Source organism: Triticum urartu, chromosome 6A, assembly GCF_056163025.1.
Source record: "Triticum urartu cultivar PI428250 chromosome 6A, HENAU_Tu73, whole genome shotgun sequence".
Lineage (NCBI taxonomy): Eukaryota > Viridiplantae > Streptophyta > Magnoliopsida > Poales > Poaceae > Triticum > Triticum urartu.
The window spans coordinates 410,718,951-410,726,699 of record NC_141878.1 but is presented as its reverse complement, the minus strand read 5'-3'; the positions used below and the strand labels follow the sequence as shown (position 1 = coordinate 410,726,699).

Sequence of the window (7,749 nt, the reverse complement as noted above, 5' to 3'; positions counted from 1 at the left end):
ACGACGCGTAGTTCAGCGGCTCCCTGCAGCAAGCGGCGGTGCGAGTGGGAGGCGCGGGGCGCGGTCATGGCCGGGCATAGCGACGCGCGGAGCAGATGGTGTGGTGGCGCGGGCGAGCGCCGGAGTGAGGGCACGGGGAGGAGGACCGGGGTCCTCACCAGCGTTGCTGAGCAGGGGGGGCGGCGAGGCTCGGTGGAGCCTTTGGGGAGGAGGACGAGGACGTGTCGTCGGCGAGGAGGAGACGAGGAGGACGAGGCGACGGGCGGTGGCGGGGTGCGGTGATGAAGAGGACGGCAGCGGCGGCGGGGTGGCTCCGGGCGGCGAGGTGGCGGCGAGGTCTAGCGGCTTCAGAGGCAGGGCGGCATCGGGCTCGTTGCCCCTTCCCGATCCAGATCGGGTCGGGGAAGAGGAGCGAGAGGGGAGGTGAGCCGGAGACGGGCGGCGGGCTGGTGCAGATCCGGCGACGGAGCTCGGCGGCGGGGCAGCGCACGCGAGGCGGCGCCTGGTGCCGACGATGACGACGGGAGGCGTCGGGCTTGGCGAGGCGTCGGTGGGGGAGGGTTCTGGCGCGGGAGTGGCGACGGAGGTGCGAGCAGGGGAGGGAGAGGCGAGCTCAGGGGAGGAGCAGGGCATGCCCGGCGGGGAGGGGGGGGGTCCGGCGACGGGCGTCGGGGCGAGGGGATCGGGATCTTGATCCAGATCCAGCGAGGGTGGGAGAGGAGTGGTGCGAGTGGGGGAGAGTGGGGATCGGGTGGGGGTTAGGGTTCGGGGAGGTGGCCTTGTAGGCCAGAGAGGAGGGTCGGCTGGGCCTGGTGGGCCAACCGGTGCGGAGGCCAGCTGGGCCGCTCGGCCCAGCGTGGGGGGGGGGGGTGTTTCTATTTTTATGTTTTTTTTGTCTGACCTTTTCCTTTTTTTTTCTATTTTCCTGTTTCTTTTAGTTTTACTTTATATGCAGTTTTTTTTATAATATATCAACTCAGCCCCTAAATTAGCATTATTAGTTAGGCTACTGTCATAATTAATTTGGCACTAAATAAATTAGTTTTACATTTGTTTATTATTGAAAAGTATTTAATAATTGTTTTCGCCCCTGTTTTTATTTAGTTTAGGCACTTAAACATTTTGAAAAAGGTTGGTTCCAACACCCAAAATAAGTTACGGATTATTTGCCACATGATGATCATTTTAAATTCTAACGTTTGAAAACCTTTATTGTTTTCCTGATTTTGAATTTGAATTTGAATCGGCTTGAACCAACTCGAGTTTATCAACAGTAACCGAGGTGACGTGGCACCATTAGCAGAGGTTTACTGTAGCTTAATTATCCGGGCGTCACAATTCTCCTCCACTACAAGAAATCTCGTCCCGAGATTTAAGAGGGAAGTAAAGGGGGAAGGTTCGGGTTACGAAATTCTAGGGAGTGTTCTTGGTCTCGGTTGTTCTTCTCGAAGAGGTCAATCCATTACATTGAAGTCTTCATTTGTCTACTTCAGGTTATCATTGTGATGTCGTTCTTTTCTCGGGAACTCCAACGTACTTACGAATAGGTAAGGGGCAGCTCGGCTACGACAGAATGCTTATAAGGGAAACAATCTGGGGGTTAACCCATGAATGAGCATAAGATTATCTCTCGAGTTGAACATATCGAATACATCAAGAGTAAGGTACGAAGGTACAATAAGAGGTTCCAAGTGGATAGATAGTTGCTCGAAGTCTGAACCAGAGTGAGAAAGGGTTTCAGAGCAGCGAGAGTAAGTATTGCGTCTGATACCAGAATAGAGCATTAGGAAGGTGGCCCGTGAATTAAATACGAAGCCAAGCGCGAGGAATATCTTCGACAACAGGGTGTATAGGAGAGTCAGGTTTCGATCCTATGGAACTGTGGGTTATGGGCCCACCATGTGGGTTAAAAGTTGGAAGGGTGGAGACGTCTTGCGTGATCATGCAAGCAAGGCAAGTCAGAGGCTAGCCTGTCGATTATGTCGGCAACAACGACGGTACCAAGGGCGAGGGACGAAGAGAACCATTTTCCTGCTCGTCGAACGAGGCGGACCAATAGGCAAGGTTCTCGTCCATCGGTGGCTACCAGAATGTCGTCAACAATAGTAACAGGGTCTTATTGACAGAGTCGTACAACCGAGGTGTTTATATAAGCATCGAATCTTTACTTCTTAGATCATATAAATCACAATAAAGGTTAACCCAACAATGGAAAGGAAAATATGATTATCAAATTAAACAGAACAAGGGAAAGGAAAATGTGTTTAAACACATATTTCAGGGGTATATCCTTCCCAAGGACAAGCAGAGCACGATATCCATGAAAGGATATTATGTCGAAAACTCTTGAGGTAAGGGGAGAGAATATCATGACATTACCCATACAACGGTGTTTGGATAATTTAGTAAGAAACATTTAGCATTGGCTTCAAATGTTCTTGTTGAAATTTGGAGTACCACAGACATGCTTCGAGATAGCATTGACATGGTCTTCAAGCAAAGTTCGAGCTTGGATACTCAAAGGATTCATCAGGAACAACATATAGAATAAGTCTTACGATTTCCTCATGGAAGAATGGTTAACCTTGCTAAATAGGAAACTATAACAATTGGTTCTTCGGCCAGGTGTGCTAGGCATGACATCACCTCACCGGGCCATATAAAGACCAACGTTATGACTCTTGGAAAAATATTACAACCATCATATCTGATCGAGATTCAGATCTGATCGGTGTTAGGAAACCTCAGACTCAAGATGCCTGAGAAGAAAAGGTGCAAGACAAATTGACGAGACGACATTGTAAGATTCTCGGGAATTGAACTGTGGAAGCAAGTTCCGAATCATGAGTTCATTATTAAATCAAGGATAGAATGAGGAGGTGGCTGATGGAATCAGCGACAATTCATCGAGATTAACAAAAGATGGATTTCCACAATTAAGTGAACAAGGAGATAACATTTGTCAGATCAAATGATATAAGGAAGTATGCTCACGGAAAACATACACAATTAAACATTGGTTGAAAGGTGCGCCCAAAATATGGGTTGGGTTGCACGACCAATGTCAGAATGGTGATTCAATAATCAATAGTCTAAGAACGAACGGCCGACCATTAACTTCAAGGCAATAGGGTTGCTAGAAGGGCAGAATCCAAACAGCACCGTTCACCTATTGGTATCCCGGTTAGATCCAACACGGGGACCAAGAAAGAATGGTGATGGTGATAAGTATTACCTGTATCAAGAATTCTTAGGAGGTGGTGAAATTCTCACGACATTCTTGACATAAAAGATGGTAATACTCCAAGGTATCGAAGAATAATTGCTGGATAGCACGGGTCTCCAGGTATAACACAAAACACGAACAAGTTTGTGTTGGAGGGAAAGCAATAATGTTGTCGGTGATAACACAAATCATCGAGGGACAAGGATGGTTACCTGTCATCATACATTTGGTTGATATTCTAGAAGGAATCAAAATGTTGTTTGATGACCACGACAAATTTAGTCGAGAGGCTCCACGAAGATGTAATCGATCGGCGATGACATCAAGTGAAAGGAATGATGAAGCGAATGGTTATTGGAACCATGGGTATGACACAAACTCGAAATCAAGTTTGCTGTTCAGGGAGAAATGATATGATGAGGAAAATCGACGTAAGCTTAGCTCATCGTCGAGAATTGTGCTCCGTGAAGGACCAGGTAGCATAGTTAAAATTTAGCACAATGATGATATAGCCAATCAGGCTAGGAATGACTTAAATGAATATTAACTCGTAAGCAACAACATTTACTTAAGAGTTATTGAATCAGAGTGCGGACTCGATTCACTATTCGATGTTCTCGGTTGACGACAACCCAGAACCTAGGAACAATTGGATCCGGCGAGTGATAATGGTTTATGAAGAACCCATAAGAAGTTATGATGTCCCATGATATTCCCGAGATACGAGGGTGTAATACTCGACGGTAGATCAAAGTAAAGGTTGGACTGGTGTATTGGTCCACACAAGACCAGTGATTAAACTTGCCCGAGAAATGGGATCAAAGAGAAAATATGGTCGGAACCACGATTGCATAGGATAAATTCACAGATACCAGATGATATTGTACCAATGAAATAGTTAGTATCGCAAGAAGCTTCTGTGGTAGGATCTACATCGTGTCCATGGGCATGATCACAAAGTTCAAGGTCGACTCCCACTTCTTCAATGTATAACCTTCCATTCACCTCTCGCCTTCAACGAAGCTGTGTGTTGAAATTTTATCTGACATAACACTAGTAGAGTATGACCCGTAGTAGTTTCCGGGTTCACATAGATTAGAGAAGGCATATGTCCAACCCATCGGGGCCCCTTAGGAATATATACCGCAAACTTCAGGAGTAAATAACACAAGCTCGATAGCAGAGCATGGTTGAGAAAGCAGAGGATACAATTTACCCAAGGCATTATGTATCCGAGAAAAGACTCACAAAGTTATTAAATATGAAGGACCTCGTCGGATAAAATCCAATAAAGGTTCTGGTGGTCCACAAGGGATCTGACGTGAGCATCGGTACTCAACTAGAGGAAGAAGAATGCAAGGAGATCAGATTATAGAAACAACTGACTAAGTCAATTGTCAAATGCAAAGGAATTATGATTTCCAAATCAAGGGATCAGAAGCAATGCTCTGATTAGGGATGGATAAGTTGAATAGCCTTAGGGTACAATCAACGACAATTGGATTGGTCGAGAACCAATTCCAGTTAAAGAATGGCAGCTCAGCCGGAAAGGTAATTTATAAGGATCAATGATGATTGCGTGTATTCGCAAACATATTAAGTCAATAGACTCAATATGATAATGACAAGGAATGTCAATAAGACTACGAGACTTATGGGATTAACCATAATGCAAGCAAGCAAGAATTTCAAGAGCCAAAGGCTCCAGAGGATTTGTCGAAAGATCGAATAGTATTTTGAAGACTTTTGTGAAATACCTGAATCAACTGGGGATGAGCGGATACTCGGTAAGTGCGAGAATTATCCGTAGGGGTATTCATGTGCCAAAGTACGGCAAGGCACTAAGCTCAAAGGATTCTCGGAACAACAGAGAGTATTTCGAGATATCTTGTAATAACAAGATCAACGGGGGAATGATTGTATGAATGGCAAGTGTATGCAGTTTTCATAGGGGTTGACGGTGGAAGGAAATCGCAAATGCGATGTCACAAAGACTCGAGAGAACATCGTAGAGTAACTTCGGAATCTTCTAGTGCATCAGGCGATCATCTGAAGTGAGGGGCTCTCCGGGAGAAAGTATTATCGAGAACCTAAATTTAGTTTTGTTTTTAGCAAAATCATTTAACCCGAATAGAAGAGAGCTCAGAGTCCCAGAGTATAGACGAGGAGCAAAAGATCATAATACCACCCAAATGGCGACGTGGGCCCATGGGCCGCACAGCCATGTTAGTAAAACAGTTTTCAATGTCTAGAGTCGACTTCGGCCAAAGAGTGTGGAAGGGGGATTCCTACAGGCAGTCGGCTCTGATACCAACTTGTGACGCCCCCGGTTCAATCGTACACTAATCATGCACGCAAATGTGTACGATCAAGATCAAGGACTCACGGGAAGATATCACAACACAACTCTACAAATAAAATAAGTCATACAAGCATCATATTACAAGCCAGGGGCCTCGAGGGCTCGAATACAAGAGCTCGATCATAGACGAGTCAGCGGAAGCAACAATATCTGAGTACAGACATAAGTTAAACAAGGTTGCCTTAAGAAGGCTAGCACAAACTGGGATACAGATCGAAAGAGGCGCAGGCCTCCTGCCTGGGATCCTCCTAACTACTCCTGGTCGTCGTCAGCGGGCATCACGTAGTAGTAGGCACCTCCGGTGTAGTAGGAGTCGTCGTCGACGGTGGCGTCTGGATCCTGGGCTCCAACATCTGATTGCGACAACCAGGTAGAAGGGATAGAGGGAAAGAAGGAGAAAGCAACCGTGAGTACTCATCCAAAGTACTCGCAAGCAAGGAGCTACACTACATATGTATGCATTGGTATCAAATGGAATAAGGCTATCATTTGTGGACTGAACTGCAGAAAGCCGGAATAAGAGGGGGATAGCTAGTCCTTTCGAAGACTACGCTTCTGGCAGCCTCCGTCTTGCAGCATGTAGAAGAGAGTAGACTGAAGTCCTCCAAGTAGCATCGCATAGCATAATCCTAACCGATGATCCTCCCCTCGTCTCCCTATGAGAGAGCGATCACCGGTTGTATCTGGCACTTGGAAGGGTGTGTTTTATTAAGTATCCAGTTCTAGTTGTCATAAGGTCAAGGTACAACTCCAAGTCGTCCTGTTACCGAAGATCACGGCTATTCGAATAGATTAACTTCCCTGCAGGGGTGCACCACATACCCCAACACGCTCGATCCCATTTGGCCGGACACACTTTCCTGGGTCATGCCCGGCCTCGGAAGATCAACACGTCGCAGCCCCACCTAGACCAACAGAGAGGTCAGCACGCCGGTCTAAACCTAAGCGCACAGGGGTCTGGGCCCATCGCCCTTAGCACACCTGCCCGTTGCGTACGTGGCCGGAAGCAGAACTAGCCCCCTTAATACAAGAGCAGGCTTACGTTCCAATCCGGCGCGCGCCACTCAGTCGCTGACATCACGAAGGCTTCGGCTGATACCACGACGCCGGGATACCCATAACTACTCCCGCGTAGATGGTTAGTGCGTATAGACCAAATGGCCAGACTCAGATCAAATACCCAGAACTCGTTAAGCGTGTTAAGTATCCGCGAACGCCGACCAGGGCCAGGCCCACCTCTCTCCTAGGTGGTCGGAACCTGCCCTGTCGCTCCGCCTCAAAGATCCACTCGCGGGTGCTCCTCAAGCCGACCCGTCTTTAGTCACCACATGTATCATGTATAAAGTATATAGCATATACCCGTGACCAACTCCCGAGTGATCACGGCCCGATAGTATAGCACGGCAGACGGACAAGGATGTAGGGCCACAGATGGAAATACTAGCATCCTATACTAAGCATTAGGATTGCAGGTAAAGGTAACAACAGTAGTAGCAAGGACAGGCTATGCATCAGGATAGGAATAACGGAAAGCAGTAACATGCTACACTACTCTAATGCAAGCAGTATAGAGAAGAGTAGGCGATATCTGGTGATCAAAGGGGGGGGCTTGCCTGGTTGCTCTGGCAAGAGAGAGTGGTCGTCAACTCCGTAGTCGTACTGGGTAGCGGCGGCGTCGGTCCCGGTGTCTAGCGAGAGAAGAGGGGGGGAAACAATAAATATTTAAGCAAACAGATGCGTAGCAATGCATGACATGACAAGTATCGGTGCTAGGGGTGCCCTATCGCGGTATGAGGTGATACCGGTGAAGGAGGGAAACATCCGGGGAAGTATCCCCGGTGTTTCGCGTTTTCGGACAAATGAAACAGAGGGGGAAAGTTGCGTGTTCGCTATGCTAGGGATGTGTGGCGGATAAACGGGCTGCGTATTCAAATTCGTCTCGTCGTTCTGAGCAACTTTCATGTACAAAGTTTTTCCATCCGAGCTACGGTTTATTTTATATTAATTTTAAAAGATTTAAATCATTTTTAGGATTTATTTATTTAATTTAATCAGCATTATCCAGAATAGTGTCTGATGACGTAGGCATGACATCAGGGTGATGTCAGCAGTCAACTGTGCAGTTGACTGGGTCAACTATGTGTGGGTCCCGCATGTCATT

The 7,749-nt window shown here is 47.0% G+C and overlaps 1 long non-coding RNA gene across 1 annotated transcript; it reads right to left on the bottom strand.

The window, feature by feature from the left end:
* Window positions 1-5,635: 5,635 nt before the first annotated feature.
* On the bottom strand, window positions 5,636-7,286 carry LOC147965462 (uncharacterized). The gene is made up of 2 exons (XR_015607455.1): window positions 7,202-7,286; window positions 5,636-5,941 (listed from the first exon to the last, which is right to left on the bottom strand). It is a non-coding gene; the product is annotated as an uncharacterized LOC147965462 (long non-coding RNA).
* Between the last annotated feature and the right edge of the window lie 463 nt (window positions 7,287-7,749).